The sequence below is a fragment of the Papio anubis genome, chromosome 6, assembly GCF_008728515.1.
Source record: "Papio anubis isolate 15944 chromosome 6, Panubis1.0, whole genome shotgun sequence".
In the NCBI taxonomy this organism is placed as follows: domain Eukaryota; kingdom Metazoa; phylum Chordata; class Mammalia; order Primates; family Cercopithecidae; genus Papio; species Papio anubis.
The window spans coordinates 45439915-45456983 of record NC_044981.1 but is presented as its reverse complement, the minus strand read 5'-3'; the positions used below and the strand labels follow the sequence as shown (position 1 = coordinate 45456983).

The 17069-nt window shown below is 40.6% G+C and overlaps 1 long non-coding RNA gene across 5 annotated transcripts in view; it reads left to right on the top strand.

Moving 5' to 3' along the window:
* Window positions 1-6874, top strand: part of LOC108585458 — a 43568-nt gene extending 36694 nt beyond the window's left edge. For all 5 annotated transcript variants that reach the window (XR_002521571.2, XR_001901820.3, XR_001901814.3 and 2 more), the window contains 2 exons: window positions 5452-5599; window positions 5722-6874. This is a non-coding gene — a long non-coding RNA (uncharacterized LOC108585458). The remainder of the gene's footprint in view (window positions 1-5451; window positions 5600-5721) is intronic.
* The last annotated feature ends 10195 nt before the right edge of the window (window positions 6875-17069 follow it).

The following is a 17069-nucleotide window of genomic DNA, read 5'->3' as shown; positions in this document are numbered from 1 at the left end:
CTGTTTCCAGAAGACAATTTGGCAATAGGTATCAAAAACATTAAAGATATGACTAATGGTAACCTCAGACAAATGACTCAGCATCTCCAAAGTCAGTTTCCTCATCTGTAAATAGTAGGGTTTAGGGGAGGATTAAATAATGTTTTGTAAAGTACCTGGCACAGAGAGTGTATTTGATAAATATTGTCAATGTTTTAAGAGTAATGATGACAATATTTTCACTTGTAAGAGGAAATAAGCACAAAGATTTTGTGATAAAGACATTCTTTGCTGTGTTTTTACAAGTAGTAGTGAAAAGTTGGAAACAACCTGATTCCAGCAATAGAGAATTGGTAGAATAGGGTCTGCTGGTATATCTAGCAGCCTAGATTATTATTAGGCAGTCGTTTCAAAGGACACAAAATATATTGTTACGTGGCAAGATGATCATGATTTATTGTATTTTTAAAAACAAGTGTAGAATGTTAAATACAGTGTGCTTTTTTGGTATGCATAGATATGGATAAAAATCTGGATGGGTTTACATCACTATCTTAACAAGAATTGATCCTGGAGAGAGAATTATGAATGCCTTTTACTTTCTTATTTTTGCTTCTCTGTGTTTAAATTTTTTCAACAATAAACATGTACTTCATTTAAAATAAAATTATATTTAGTTTTAAATTTCAGGCTTTCTTACTTCCCCTTCTCTCCCTCAGTTGATCAGATCTGTGCTGCAGGGCACTAGAAACAGACAGCATTCACTAAAAGCCAGTTAACAAGTGTTAATATTTTTTGAGTATCTACTATTGCCCAGGCACTACTCTAATCAGACGGATAAAACTGCCCTCAGAGAACTTAACTTTAGTGGAGGATAGACCCAAAATAAACACACGAAGAAGGGAGAGTAGACCCCACATCCAGAAAAGATGAACATTTCTATTCCTCCTAGCAACGCTTGCTTCCCACTCCTACAAGCACCCTGCAGTCTGAGATCCAACGTCATTTCTTTGGATAAAGGCCACTTATCTTGTAAAGTGAACAGTCTGCTTAAGTGTAACATGCTGTGTCAATACTGGTAATTTATACCTTGGTGTGAGTCATTTCCCGAGAGTAGATTATCTGACCGTGGAGGGAAAAGGGCTGGGAGTGAAAGTACCCTGAAGAAAAGACAGGGGAGGGGAGTGGAGAAGGAATCTGGTTTCAAAGCTTCCCAATTTTAGAAAAGTAGAGGATGTGAAAGTGGGGTGGGGTGGGGTGGAGTCTTGATGTGCAGCTGACACAAGCAGGGAAGGAATGTGCAAGTGGGGTCAAACTTCATACATTTCTCTAGGTTTTTAGGAACTGATCTTGGTTCTAGCAGCTTCTTTATAGATCCGAACACAAATGTCACTTCCTCTCCTCTTTCCTTTTCATTTTCTCTTCCTCTGACTTCCTGTTTTATTGTTCACCAGCAAATCCACCTTTTTTTTTTTTTTTTTCAGTCGGATCACCTGAGGTTTTTGAGATGGAGTCTCGCTCTGTCGCCCAGGCTGGAGTGCAGTGGTACAATCTTGGCTCACTGCAACCTCCCACTCCTGGATTCAAGTGATTCTCCTGCCTCAGCCTCTTAAGTAGCTGGGACTACAGGTGCCCGCTACCATGCTCGGCTAATTTTTGTATTTATCGTAGAGACTAGGTTTGGACACATTGGCCAGGCTGGTGTCGAACCTCAGGTGATCCGCCTGCCTCAGCCTCCCGAAGTGTTGGGATTGCAGGTGTGAGCCACCGTGCCTGGCCAAATCCGCCTTTTACATGTTGTTGTTGTTTTTTAATTTTTTTTTTTTTAATTTTTGAGATGGAGTCTCGCTTTGTCACCCAGGCTGGAGTGCAGTGGTGCCATCTCAGCTCACTGCAACCTCTGCCTCCTGGGTTCAAGTGATTCTCCTGCCTCAGTCTCCTGAGTAGCTAGGACTACAGTCATGTGCCACCATGCCGGGGCAATTTTTGTATTTTCAGTAGAAGATGGGGTTTCACCATGTTGGCCAGGCTGGTCTCAAACTCCTGATCTCAAGTGATCCACCTGCCTCAGCTTCGCAAAGTGCTGAGATTGCAGGCATGAGCCACCACGTCCAGTCAAAGTGTAGTTTTAGTGTTATCTGTGCAATAAGGCTTGATCCTTCCACATTCTACCTCTTTCTTCACCCCTAGATGGGCAGAACTTCTGACACCACTTTATCAGATAACAATACTCCAAGTTAATCCTATGCAACAATTACTTTCTACATTGAGTTGTAGTTATAAAAGTAAACAGTGTCTCGCTTATAGGAGAAGATGATCATTAAGGGTAGGGCCTACGCTTATGAATCCTTGCATGGTTCAATAACAACGTTAAGGAAACACCAGACTAAAGTCATTATCCTCATGATGGCACAGTCTGTGGTACATATTAACACGTTTAATAAGTATTTGTTGGATGAATTGAATGAATGAACGGATGAACCCAAAATTTGCTTCTTACAGGTACCACTCAGCCATCCATGCTGGAATTTGACTCAACAGCAAGTTGCCAGGGAAACAGCCAGATTAGATCCCGCGACATTGCTTTGTTCCATTCCCACTCTCACTTCTAGACCACATCACCCGGAAGGAGACAAAACCCTGGATCTGGAAGAATTTGGGATGCTGGGCAGTATTTAACCAAATGGTGAAAGAGAGGGGCTAGCTGCTAGTCTGACTGTCTCGGTGGAACCAATACTGCAGTAATCATATGATAATCTTGTGTATATCAAAAGAATATTTGATTTCCTGAGGGCAGTGGAGAGTATGAGAAAAAAAAATATGCCTGGATGGAGACATTTAAAATAGTAGCTAGGTGTTTAACAGCTGCGTTGAATTTAATATGTTTCAGTTGCATGCCTGCTAAGACTCTCCTCCCTCCAACCAGACTCAATTGTCTTTTAAGGCGCTTGAGCTCTAGCAAGGAGAGAGGTTTGAACCTCTGGCATCTATATTTATAGACTGTTAGAGACATGAGAGCAATCACAATAATTCCTGCAGTGAATTTCCTCCCCTCCTGTAACCCAAATAAATTTCACCCAGCAGTGTGGGTACTCTAATCCCTTCCTCACGCTTGCCATATCTGACACCCTTTATTGTTTCCCTAGCAACTGCACAGCATGCGGAGGCTATAAACGGAGCAACAATAAACAAAATGAATTACAACAAAGGTGTCTAGCTGGCAGAATTAGCACAGTGGAGGGTGGAGGGGTTTGATCTCACATAGACTTTTCTAGTATTTCTCCTTTTCTCCTCTCTAAAGCCCTTTGGCTGGGTTAGTTCTCATAGTGCTATAGAGCTAGCATTGATAACTCCCAGTTTTTGGAAAGCTAGCTCAAAAAGAGATCAGAGAGTTAAGAGTGACTTTTCCTAAGGCCAGGCCCAATGGCTCATGCCTGTAAACCTAGCACTTTAGGAGGCCGAGGCAGTGGCTCACTTGAGGTCAAAGACCAGCCTGGCCAACATGGTAAAACTCTTTCTCTACTAAAAATATAAAACAAATTAGCCTGTGCGCACCTGTGATCCCAGTGACTGGAAGGCTGAGGCACAAGAATCTCCTGAGCCCAGGAGGTGGAGGTTGCAGTGAATTGACATCGCGACACTGCACTCCAGCCTGGGTGATAGAGTGAGACTCTTTCCCCACCAAAAGAGAGTGACTTTTCCTAAATCATGAGGCTTGACCCTAATTATTTTTTCAGATATTTTGCATTTAATTCTGTTATTGCTATTTATTTCCAGTATTCCAGTGGTACCACCAACACCGGACAACACTCAGAGAAGGTGGTGTTTATTACATTTTAAAAGGTCTAGTCTTAATACATGTTAGAGTTGAGGCATCTGGTCCTGCTTTGTATAATTTCCTCGTTCTATTCCACATGATGAGCTTTGTTCTTTGTTGGGATCTTTTGTTGTTGTTGTTTAGTTCCTTATCAAGAGTGACTAAAATATAGCAACACATACCTATGGGGATATGATGTAATCATTTTCCTTCGTCATCCAACATTTATTGTGTTCCAGGCACTGATCTAGGCCTTTGGAATACCGAAAAACAGATGAAAATCGTGCATACCTCTTAGTTGGGAGAAGAACAGTAAATACTAACTACAGTAAATTACACAGTATACTAGAAGGTCACTCTACTTTATTTAAGAAAATAAAGTGGAGTTAAGGGGGAGGGAGAGCGGGACACATTTTAAATTTAAAATTGGGTTTGCAGGGTGTGCCACACTGAAAAGGTGACATTTGACCAAAGGGTTGAAGGAAGTGAGGGACAGGGTAATCCGGGTCTTTGTGGAAGGGTTTTCAGACAGACAGGCCCAGCTGTGGCAAAGGCTCATGGTTGGTGGCAGCGTGCCTGGTGTGTTTGTGGTGGAGTGTGAGCAGGAGAGCTCAGGCCATGGCATGGAATGCATGGCAGAAGGAGTAGGAGATGCAGCTGAGGGACAGCAATGGGGTAGGCTTGTCAGGTAAAAAGAGGACTTCGACTCTGAGGCAAATGAGACTGTTCAGAGGATGTAGGCAGGGAAGGGACATGCAGTTTTTGTTTTAAAAAATCTTAAAGAGAACAGGAAGAACATTTAGGAGGCTACCATAATAAACTAGGCTAGAGATGGTGAGGCTCCGACCTGGTGGTGGCCCTGGATTGGGGGAGTGTTCAGATTCTGTGTGTATTTTGAAAGTATTGCTAAAGGATTTCCTGATGGATTAGACGTGGAGTAAAGAAAAAAAAAATCTCAATATGATACATATGTATGTTTGCTTGGTTATAATGAAGAGTGTAGATAGAATACATATGAAACCATTAATAACAGTTACCCGGAGGTCAGGGAAGGATAGAAGGGGAGGAGACTTGGCCTTATAGCTAAGTGTACATTTCCATATTGTTTGGCCTGTTGCAAATCACACTGTTGTTTTTGTGGTTTTAAAGCTCAACCCAACAACTTATTTGTAAAAAGACTATCCCTGATGCTCATGTGACTTAACCTTCTCACCTGTGTTTACATCTTGGTGGGGGCTCACTCAGTAATTTGTCCCCTGGCCCATTCCCCAGTCCTGAAAGCAGAGCTTTGGCTGTCCGTGCTGGGTTTTTCCACCATCTGCCAAGTGCTTGGCACTGTAGAGAATAATATGTACCTTTGACCCCACATATATTAAATACAAATAAAGAGGAAAAAAATCCTCTCTGAACACTTTTGCTGTCTGTGGTGGCACTGAGGGCTATAGAGAAACGCCTCAAGCAATTTTGCCAGCCGAACGCCTGTGGCTACACGCAGTTGCTTCTGAATACCTAGCATCATCAACACAGAACAAAAAATGAGGCATGATCTTCCCCAGTCTCTAAGCTATGAGATGGAGACTGAGATGGGCTTGCTGACATTTCCTCTCCCTTGAAATGTCTTTCTTACATTTTCTTTTCTCTCTCTTTCTTTTCAGCTATTGCAGGTCTGACGAAGCAGACATGAGACGCACAGAAGACAGCTGCTGCTTTGCCCTGTGACCAAGGTCCTCCCCAATCATTCCTGCTCTGCTTACAGAATTATTATCATGGTGAAAGGAAGGAGTGCTTTCCAAAGTGTGAAGAGTTAGGTGGCGATTGTTTATCCCTTCCATGTGGGCTGGGGGGAGTCAGGGAGGGTCAATTTGCTATCCACATTCAGCATAAAAATAGCTCCGGTGTGCTAAAAATATTTGTCATCCACACAGAGAAATCTGCAAGTCCTCACCACGGAGCCTTGAAAAGGAGGTCACAGAAATATCTGGAGCAAAGGACTTCCTCTCACTTGTCTCACCCAATAGCAATCTTAGAATAAAGGTTTCTCGCTCCTGGGCCAAGATCTGGGTTTTTGCATTTTTGCATCAGATTTTGTTCCGTGTTCTGCTTACTCTGCTTAAATGCATGTGCAAATGAGGCACTCAGCATCACTCCCCATGAACCGAAGATTCTTCTGGGCACGTTGGCACATCATCATACCCAGAGGGACAGTTAGCACTCCCCTTGTCAGGTGTTGCTTATTCGTCATCAGATTTGCCAGAGCCTCCCAGGTGGCATTCCCACCCAATGCTGCCATTCTGCATGGAGGTCCTGTTTGGTACTGTACGACTCTTGACCTTTTACTCTTCTAGTAGTAGTTTAGTTTGTGATGAGTTAAACACTTCCCTTTTAATAATTGTAAATAACTTCTATTTATATTTGCTTTCGTGAAAGATGTTTTAGTTGCCAAGGCAAGCCTTTTGTAAGTCCTCAGCACTGTGTGTCTTGAGTTTGCAAAGCACACTGGTAAGAGAGAACTTAGGCCTGGAGCAATGCGCTTCTTTCCCTTTTCTCTTTTTTTCCTTTCAATGTGTACAAATTCAGTTGTTGCCAATTCCCTAAAAATAATTTTCCTGGAACTTCTCTTATTTGCGACAAAACTCCTAATTTCTTCTTTCAGCTCCGTTTTTGATTTTTTTTTTTCACTGTTTACTTTTACATTTTTATTTATTTTTCCCATTGATTGTACATATTAAAAGAAACCAAAGCTGGTTCCTGCTCCCATCTATTCTAACTGAGGGTGTATTACTCTGCTACTAAAAGAAAATGACACCATATTCCTAAAGAGTATGCTGGCTCTGAGAACTTGGGTGCCTTCTCACACTGTCTTAGTTACACTTGGAACTGTAACTCTCAGGCAAAATTGAGTTTGACTCTAATGCTTACTCACTAAATAATCTATTTGTTATTGAGTTTCAAACTACACAGGCTTCTGATTCCCCCAACTTAACTTCATTATTGTTATTTTTCTTTTTTGAGACAGAGTATTGCTCTCTCATCCAAGCAGGAGCGCAGTGGCACAATTTGGGTTCACTGCAACCTCTACCTCCCAGGTTCAAGACATTCTCCTGCCTTAGCCTGCTGAGTAGCTGGGACTACAGGAGTGCACCACCATGACTGGCTAAATTTTTTGTATTGTTTTAGTATAGACAGGGTTTCACTAAGTTAGCCAGGCTGGTCTTGAACTTCGGCCTCAGGTGATCCACCCGCCTCGGCCTCACGAAGTGCTGGGATTGCAGGCGTGAGCCACAGTGCCTGGCCTTCATTATGTTTTTGATCTCAGCTCTGTACTTAATCATTTTAGTACCACAGTTAGTAAAATAACTATTCAGTTATTCAGTGGGATGTGAAGTTTGGGCTGCTATAGCAAAATTCCTTAGACTGTTTAATTTATAAACAATAGAAATTCATTGTTTACTGCTGGGTGTGGTGGCTCATGCCTGCAATCCCAGCACTTTGGGAGGCTGAGGCAAGCGGATCACCTGAGGTTGGGAGTTTGAGACCAGCCTGGCCAACATGGTAAAACCCCATCTCTACTAAAAATACCAAAATTAGTAGGTGTAGTAGTGCATGTCTGTAATCCCAGCTACTCGGTAGGCTGAGGCATGAGAATCCCTTGAACCCAGGAGGTGGAGGTTGTAGTGAGCCAAGATTGTGCCATTGCACTCCAGCTTAAGTAACAGAGTGAGTCTCTGTTTCAAAAAAAAAAAAAAAAAGAAAAGAAAAGAAAAGAAAAGAAAGAAAGAAAAAAGAAATGTGTTGCTCACAGTTTGGAGGCTGGGAAGTCCAAGATCAAAGTGCCAGCAGACTCATTGTCTGCTGAGGGCCCATTCTTCATAGATAGCTATGGTATGTCCTCACATGGCTGAAAGGAAAGGCATCTCTCTGGGACCTTTTTTATAGGGTATGAGTCCCATTCTTGAGGATGGAGCCCTCATGACCTAATCATGCACTAAAGGCCCCACCTTCTAATCTGATGATTAGGTTTCAACATATGAATTGGGATGGGGTTCAGGGAACAAACAATCAGACCATAGCAGGAGATGGTTGTGAATTGTAAAATGTGTTTGTATCTTCAGAGCAGAAGGTCTCCTAAGGTGAAAGTGTTACCATGGTTGTTATAATTAATAATAACTGACACCTCAGCAACATGAACATATGTGGACTCTTTTAACTTCTGCTTATAATGTTTTTGGCATAGGTTTTCTGTGCACCAACTAAATGCATACTCTGGTGGAAAGACCCCTGAAGGATCTAACTTGAGTTTTGGCCTTGTATGAAGTCAGTCAAATGACTTTGACGTGTATGAAGTCAGCCAAATCAATTGATCTTGTTTTGAAGCCTGTAGAATCCATAATCCAGAAAAAAATAACGATAATTTTACCAGAAAAGGGTTTTCATTTTTTGAGAGAAGATATTTGGGGAAGACTGATCCATATAATTTCCATGATATCAGGTGATTGTCAACTCTTTACTCTCCTTTCTGCAATGTTGATAAGGATAATATTAAGGCATTATAAATTAATTAATTTATAATTGTTTCTGAAAAAAACAAAGAAAGGGAATTAAATACACAGGATTATTTCCCCAATTTTAGAGACCATTGGGGTCTAAAATAAAAATATTAAAAGTCTGTCTTATCTAAAACTTTCATAAATTTCTAGTAAATCAAAGTCGTAAATATAGTGGTTAAAAGCCAGAGTGTCTGGGTTCCAAGGTTGGCTGTGCCACATGGGTGACCTTGGAGAGTTGTTTAACATCTATTTTCTCATCTGTAAAATGGGAATGATAGCAATAAGCAACTCACAAGGCATTTGAGAAGATTTAATAATGTTCATTGTTTCTTGAGCATGTCCTGCTTACTGAACACTTTCTCTTTCTAAACACTTAATTTTCACAACAACTTCAGGAGTGTTATTGGTATAAATAAGTGAAGCCATGCAGGTAAGGCCCTTAAAACTGGGCCTGGCTATTCTAAGATTCAATCAAGGCTACTTAGTATTTTGCGTCCATAAAGAGGGGGCAAAGTGAAGTCAGTATGCCTTGGAGTGAAATAAAGAATTTAACCGGGGTGGCGGGGAGTGATGGGGGAGAAGGATATTTCAATGTAAGCCAACATCCATGATCTTACTTTTGAAAGTATTTCATCTGAATTGGTCATCAAGCTTCTGCTAAATGAAATCAGCTGGAGAGCTGTAACTTAAGATTATAATTAAAGGGAGAATTAAAACATAGAGACCTCACAGAATGCTATGCATACTGGCTTTTACTTTCCTTCTTTCTAAATGCACCTTAAGAGTATATTGGATTAAAATGGTGAAAAAGCAGTGACCCAGGAGTTTGTGACCAGTGTGAGCAGGCTGGATAAAATTCAAAGAGATGAAGGGGGCTTAAAAAACGCTAGGGCAGACTTCCAGTTTCTGGTCCAGCACATAAGGAGCTTGGAAGTCACCACTCTTGTCTTAACAAGTAAAATGCTGAACAGACTGAAAAACCAATAACAGAAGCGAGGTCACAGGGCAAACTGCTGTCCCCCAGTTGGAGAGAGAGACAGGCAAATACAGAGAATCACAGCTTACTAGAGCAGAAACCCAGGAGCAGAGGCTTCCATGGGAATCAGTGCTGGGGTAGAAAGACAAAACTGTGATGGACCAAAGCTGGAGGCTCAACGTGGACAACCTGATGAGTTAGAAACTTCAGGGGGATCCAGCCATGATTGGGGTGGGGGGCACACTTGTCTCAGTTTTACCTCTAGTAATGTAACGAGATTCTCACAGCGAGTAAGAAAAATTCCCTCATGCTTCTGGCAGGGGGAGGGGAAAAACAGCCATTTGGAAAGATGCGACAGCATTTTGTTCTTCTCAGCAAGGCCTGTCCTCAGGGAAACTATTAAACCAGAGCCTCACCTGCTGGGATTTTACCAGAGCCTAACTGATCTGGGAGAAGGCAACTACCTACCTCTAGCCTACTCTAGCCACCTTGTCCCACCTGGGAGCGGGGAAAACTGACAAGCATTTATAAAGTTCATCGTCTAGAGGCACAGTCTTGTTAAAAGACTATGACCTAATTATAAGACTATAGAATGTTTCTCCTTCCTCCACAGCTTACCACCACATTACTAATGGCCCATTTGCACCAGTTCTTTTTTCCCAGTACCTCATGACTAACTATCAAAAATTTACAAGGTATACGGAAAGGCAAACAACACAGTTTGAAAAGACAGCAAGCATCAGAACGAGACTTAGATACACCAGGGGTGTTGAAATTATCAGACTGAAAATTTAAAGTGACTATGATTAAAATGTCAGGAACCTAACAAATAAAGTAGATAGCATGCAAAAATGGTTGGGCAATGCAAGCAGAGAGATGGAAATCCTGAGAAAAAATTTAAAAGAAATGCTAGAGATCAAAACACCATAACAGAAACAGAGATTGCTTTTGATAGGCTTATTAGTAGACTGAATGAGGCTGAGAAAGAATCTCTGAACTTGAGGATTTTTTCAATAGAAACTTCTGAAACTGAAAAGCAAAGAAAAATACTGAAAAAAAAAAAAAAAAAAAAAACACCGAGAACACAATACCCAACAACTGTGAGACAACTAAAAAGGTATTCCATGCAAAATGGGAACACCAGAAGAAGAAAGAGAGAAAGAAACAGAATAAATAGTAGAAGCAATAATAACTGAGAATTGGCCTGGCTCACACCTGTAATCCCAGCACTTTGGGAGGCCCAGGGAGTCGGATCACTTGAGGTCAGGAGTTCAAGACCAGCCTGGCCAACATGGCGAAACCCCATTTCTACTGAAAGTACAAAAAAATTCATCAGGAGTGGCGGTGCGCACCTGTAATCCCAGCTACTCGGGAGGCTGAGACACGAGAATTGCTTGAACTCAAGAGGTAGAGGTTGCAGTGAGCTGAGATCGCACCACTGCACTGCAGCCTGGGCAACAGGGCAAAACTCCATATCAAAAAAAAAAAAAAAACACCTGAGAATTTTCCCCAGATTAATGTCAGACACTAAGCTCAACCTGATAAAAGATATGTATGGAAACCCTACAGCTAACATCATATTCAATTATAAGAAACTAGAAGATTTCCCAACAAGATCAAGAACTAGGCAAGGATGTACCTTTTCACCACTCCTTTTCAAAGTCATACTGAAAGTTCTAGCTAATGCAATAGGATAACAAAGGAAACAAAAGGTATACTGATGAGGATAAAATAAATAAAGCTATCTTTGTTCACAGATGATATGATTGTCTGTGTAGAAAATATGAAAAAAATCAACCAAACAAAAACAAAAATCCTTCCTGGAACTGATAAGCAATTATAGCAAGGTTACAAGATACAAGGTTAATATAAAAAATTAATTGCTTTCCCTTATACCAGCAATGAACAAGTAGAATTTGAAATAAAAAGTATAATACCATACTGTTTACATTAGCACCCTCAAAATGAAATACTTAGGTGTAAATTATATAAAATATGTAAAAAATATGTATGAAGAGAACTACAAACTGCTTTTTAAAATTAAAGAAGAGGCCAGGCACGGTGGCTCACACCTGTAATCCCAGCACTTTGGGAGGCCGAGGCGGGCAGATCACGAGGTCAGGAGATCGAGGCCATCCTGGCTAACAGGGTGAAACCCCATCTCTACTAAAAGTACAAAAAATTATCCAGGCGTGGTGGCGGGCGCCTGTAGTCCCAGCTGCTCGGGAGGCTGAGGCAGGAGAATGGCGTGAACCTGGGAGACAGAGCTTGCAGTGAGCCAAGATCGCACCACTGCACCCCAGCTTGAGTGACAGAGCGAGACTCTGTCTCAAAAAAAAAAAAAAAAAAAATTAAAGAAGAAGACTCAAGAGTGTCAAGATGTCAGTTCTTCTCAACTTGATCAATAGATTCATTGCAATTCCAATCAAAATCTCGGCAAGTTATTTTGTGAATTTTTGACAAATTAATCCTAAAGTTTATATGAAAAGGCAAAAACCCAGAATAATCAACACAATACTGAAGAAGTAGAACCAGGTTGGAGGACTGCCATTACCTGACCTCAAGATTTACTGTAAAGCTACAGTAATCAAGACAAGGTGGTATTGGTGAAAGAAAAGACAAACAGATAAATGTAACAGAAAAGAGAGCTCAGACACAGACCCACCTAAATATAGTCAACTGGTCTTTGACAAAGGAGCAAAAGTAATACAATGGAGAAAAAGTAGACCTAAGTATAAAATGCAAAACTATGAAACTCCTACAAGATAACTAAAAAAAATCTAGGTGACCTTGGGTTTGGTGATTACTTTTTAGATACAATAGCAAAGGCATAATACTGGAAAGAAACAATTGATAAGCTGGACTTCATTAAAAAGAAAAACTGCTCTGCAAAAGACAGTGTCAAGAGAATGGGAAGACAAGCCATAGACCGGGAGAAAATGTGCAAAACACATATCTGATAAAAGACTGTTACCCAAAATATACAAAGTACTCTTATAACTCAGTCAATAAGAAAATGAACCACCCAATCAAAAAGTGGCTAAAGATCTTAACAGATACCTCACCAAAAAGATATGCACGTAACAAATAAGCACATGAAAAGATGCTCAACATTTTATATCATTAGAAAAATGCACATTAAAACAACAATAAGACATGACTGTTAGGTTGGTGCAAACATAATTGCTATATCTTACTTAGTGAATATTAAAGCTGACAAAATTTAAAAATGTTTATTAATCCATTTAAAAATAATAAAAACTCATTTTTGGTAGCATAAATAATATAAATTCTTATGAAAAATATATTTTCCAAAACAAAGTGAGAAGACTTTTACATTTATTGCTTTACATTTTTGCAAACCTCTCTGATGTTTGGGTTATTAGTAGATAACTAGATTGTTTGCCTTCCACATGGAGAAGTAAAGGCCGTGATGCCAGAGAGGGTGGAGAGTAGTCCCTGGGCCAGCTCACTAACATGCCTCTTTTTCACTCGCCTGTGGCCTGAACTCATTCAGGCCACCTTTCCTCAATTGCCAGATTTGCTTATTTGGAAATACTACTATCCTCGGTCACTTAAGCACTAGAAAGCTTAAACAGTATTTTTTTTTTTTTAATTTTCTTGTCAGTCTTATTTTTCTCCAGCTTTCACACTTTCTCCTTCTCCTTTCTTTTCTCCTACCTACTTCCATTTCCTCTTTCAACTTTATTCCTCTTTTCCCTTTACCTTTTTCTTACTTAGGTTATAGGGAAGCTGCCATAATAAGGAGACGCTCAAATATCATGGCTTCAAAAAGAGAGACTTGTTTGTTTGCATTACTTTATTAGGATGGTCCAGAAGCAGTGGCCCAGTGTTGGTGGGGTCTGTTCACTGCCAGGCACTTGCAGATCCAGGTTCCTTCTTCATGCTGTTCTCATGTCTCCTGAAGTATTGTACTCATCAGCACTGTGGAACCTGGCTCACTCCACATCCACACATTCTAGCCCACAGGAAGAGGGAGAGAGGAATTGAAGGGCAAGCACATTCCTTAAAAAAAAGAAATACAAGAGGATCCTGGAAGTTGGCACTTTAGCCAAAACTTAGTCACAAGGTCATGCTTAGTTTCAAGGAAATCTCGGGGGCTAAGTACTTGGCTAAAACCCAGCAGAGATCAAGGTCTTCTTACCAAAAGAAAGAAGGGGAGAACAGGAGACAATTATTTTTCTTCTGCAGCTTTAGGTCTATCGGTGGAACTCACAGGGCGTGGAATTTAATGTTTTAGTGACATGTTTCTCATACTTTACAGTAATCGAAATGCTGTTGTTTCCCTCTGCGTGAAATGCCCCTACCAGCCTCCTCCCTATCTTTGTGCTACCAGTTCCTTCTCCTTCAGATCTCACTCTATATATCACTTTCTTAATTGGGAAGACAGAGTTATGTCACCCCCTAAGATATCCCATCACAGACTCCTTAACTCTTGTTCTCCTTCTTACTTTACTAGCCCAATTGCCAATTTGTCTATCTTGCCCGCTACGCTGTGGCTGCAGCAGAGCTGGAACTTAGTCTTATTCATGAGCGTATTTTTACTATCTAGCACGGTGCTCAGAGCTGAGAAAGAATGATCATACAAAGCACGCCACAAGCAACGATCAAAGGTCAAACAAAGATCTGCTGGATTGCTAAAGATAGACATGATAGCAGATGCCTATGGACTATGTGACCAGTAATGTACTAAGCTCTTTATTATAACTCATTTACTTCTCACAGCAAACCTATGAGTTAGGCCTTACTCTCATTCCCATTTTACAAATGAGAACATGAAAGCACAGAGAGGATCAGAAAAATTCTCCAGGTCACACGGCATTTGAATTCAGGCAGTTGAGACCAGAATCAGTGATCCTGTCCACAATGTTACATGGCCCATGATAAACCACTAACCCCGCACATTTTCAGGAATTCATAGGAAGGAGACAAATTCAGTACCTTGAGCTTTGACAGGTAACATTAAGAACAGGTCTCCACCCCCTATCCACTCCCCCATTAGTTTTGGTTTCAGGGAGAATTAAGGGAAGAGATTTGTTGACTTGGATAAGCCCTTACAGTCCTCCTGTTCAGTTGTATGTATGAGGTAACCAACTCATCACAGCGTGGCTGGAGCTTTCTCAGTTTTGGCATTACAAGTTCATTGTGCTGAGCAACCTCTCAGTTCCCGGCAACCTCTTAGTCCTGGACAAACTGGGAAGGTTGGTTACTCTAGTGTAAGGCTTCTTTGAATGAGTCTGAAATATTCTTGCCACACCCAGGCCAGCCAGGCGGACCCAAGGAGGGATGAGAAACATCATTACCCTGCAATAGGTTCCCCACCCAGCCCTATGCCCCATTTTCTGTGTGCGTGTCCAACTTACTCCCTGCTCTTCTTAGAGCAGGTGGTCTCTGATCCCCTGGCAGGGAAAGGACCTTCCCATAAGCTCACTGGTCAAAGAGGCTCAGGTCATAGCTGGGGTGAGATACATATCCATCTCAGCAAGGCAAATCCCATTATTTTCTTTGGTGGAGACGAGAGAAGGTGAGGATATAGGTTAGGCTGGAGATTGCTTAACTGAGAAACTGTGATTATTTTTCAGGAATCCATAGCCAGGGATAGACTCAATTTAATTCATTAAAAATATTTTTTAGGTGAATGTCAACATATTTGCTCATGTTTCCCCTCTGCCCCTTTTATCATCACGCCAAAATGAGTCACTCAATTACCCCAATTCCTTAGCTTACGCTCAATGGGAAACATCATTTTAAAAGGTTAGTGCTATTTTAGATGGCTCCCTTTTATTACTCTGTTTATGTTAAGCCCCAGAGTGATTTCAGTGCCTACGCAATCATAAAAAATATCATTTGGTAATTGTGATGTCAACAAGCTGCTGAGCTTTGAGTAGCTACCTCCTAGCCTATAGTATACATCCATTTTATGAATTCTCAACTCTCCCTTTGGCCTTCATCTTTGATCTAGTGCTAGAAAATTATTATGTCATTAACCCACATATGAGCCTCAAGTAAAATACTTCATTATTCTTTAATTCAATTTAATAACATAGACACATTTTTCTTAATGAAGTAACTACTTCTACATTTTGTCAAACCATTGAAGTTTATCAAAAAGGTATTGTGAAAAAAGTTAAGTTTTTCAATGACTTATATAATGGAATGGCATTATTTTCTAAGTTAATGAAGTGAACACTAACAATATGACCCTGAAGAAGAACCCAGTTGAGAAGGAGGAAAATAAAAGCATATGCCACAGTGGTCTTGGCTTGTTTCTGTCCCCACAACTGAACATTTTTGTTGAACATTTGAGAGAACTCGTAACTGGCCTGATTACCAATTTGGGAATGACACAAAGCTGGGAAGGATGGTTAATGAGAAGTCAGTATCCAGATTTAAAATGGCCTTAACAAGCTCTATTGGCAGGCAGCTAAAATCTACATAGTATAATTTAACAGGGGTAAGTTTTTGCCTTTAGTTAGACAAAAAAACAAAACAAAATAATTGCATAAATATAAACTAGTAATTTATTTGAAAAAGACAAATGGGAATTAATTGACTGCAAAGGCAATACAAGCCAATCGTGACTGCCACATTGCAGCAAATAATCCAATGTGACATTAGGTTGCATTGAGGGAAAACATGTGGCCAGCACAAGGGAGATGATAGATCTATTGAATTTTTACCAGATCAGATGGCATTTAGAGACTTTTCTAATGTTCTAGATGCTACATTTTTAGAGGAACATTGATGAACTAAAACATATCCAGAAGAGAGTGAGTGTTGAAGGTTTTGGAAACTATCACTTGATGGAACTGAGGCTATTCTACTAAAAAATAGAAGGCTTTTGGGGGACTTGAGAACTGTTCTCAAATACTGAGATGTGTTCAGAACTCAGAGTTGACTTAGGGAGAGGAAGCCTTGTTAGTTCCCCTACTATCACCCCTACAATTTCCCTTATGCCAGAAATGGAGGAATTATTAAATATATATATAAATGTCAAATCATTTTTAGTATTATCTTGCAGGATCTCCTTCCTATTCTTCCAGTTATCTCCTGTGACAAAAAATAGTTTCTGCAGCACAGCAATCTTCCCTGCTCCAAGTCTTTAGAAACAATCTCATTTATCTAATGAGATTCATATTTTCTGAATCCAGAATGAAGGTGTAAAGCCCTCTAAAATGATTTCACTGTGTCAGGAGGATCACCTGAGCCCAAGAGTTTGAGACAAGCCTGGGCAACATAGTGAGACCCTGTCTGTACACACAAAAAAGAAACCAAAAAAAAAAAAAAAAAAAAAAAGCTAGCCAGGCGTGGTGGTGCATACCTGTAGTCCCAGCCACCTGGGAGTGTGGGAAAAGGGGCTGAGGTGGGAGGATCTCTTGAGCCAGGAGGTTAAGACTGCAGTGAGCCGTGATCACACATGACCACTGTATTCCAGCCTGGGAGATAGGGCAAGAACCTGTCTCTAAATAAATAAATAAATGATTCCACTCCCATTGATGAACTAAAATGTACCCACAAATCTGTTCTCTTGCTGTCTTAACTTTCATAATGTTTTTCCGCTTCTTGACTTGCTTATTCTATCAGAGACCACGCCTTAATCATCCTGACTCAAAACCACATTTACCTTTAACACTTCCTCTCCATCATCCCTTATATCTCAGGAAGTTCCAGGACCTGAAATGCAACCAGATTTTGTACATTGCACAATGGACTGAACCAACCCAGGAGT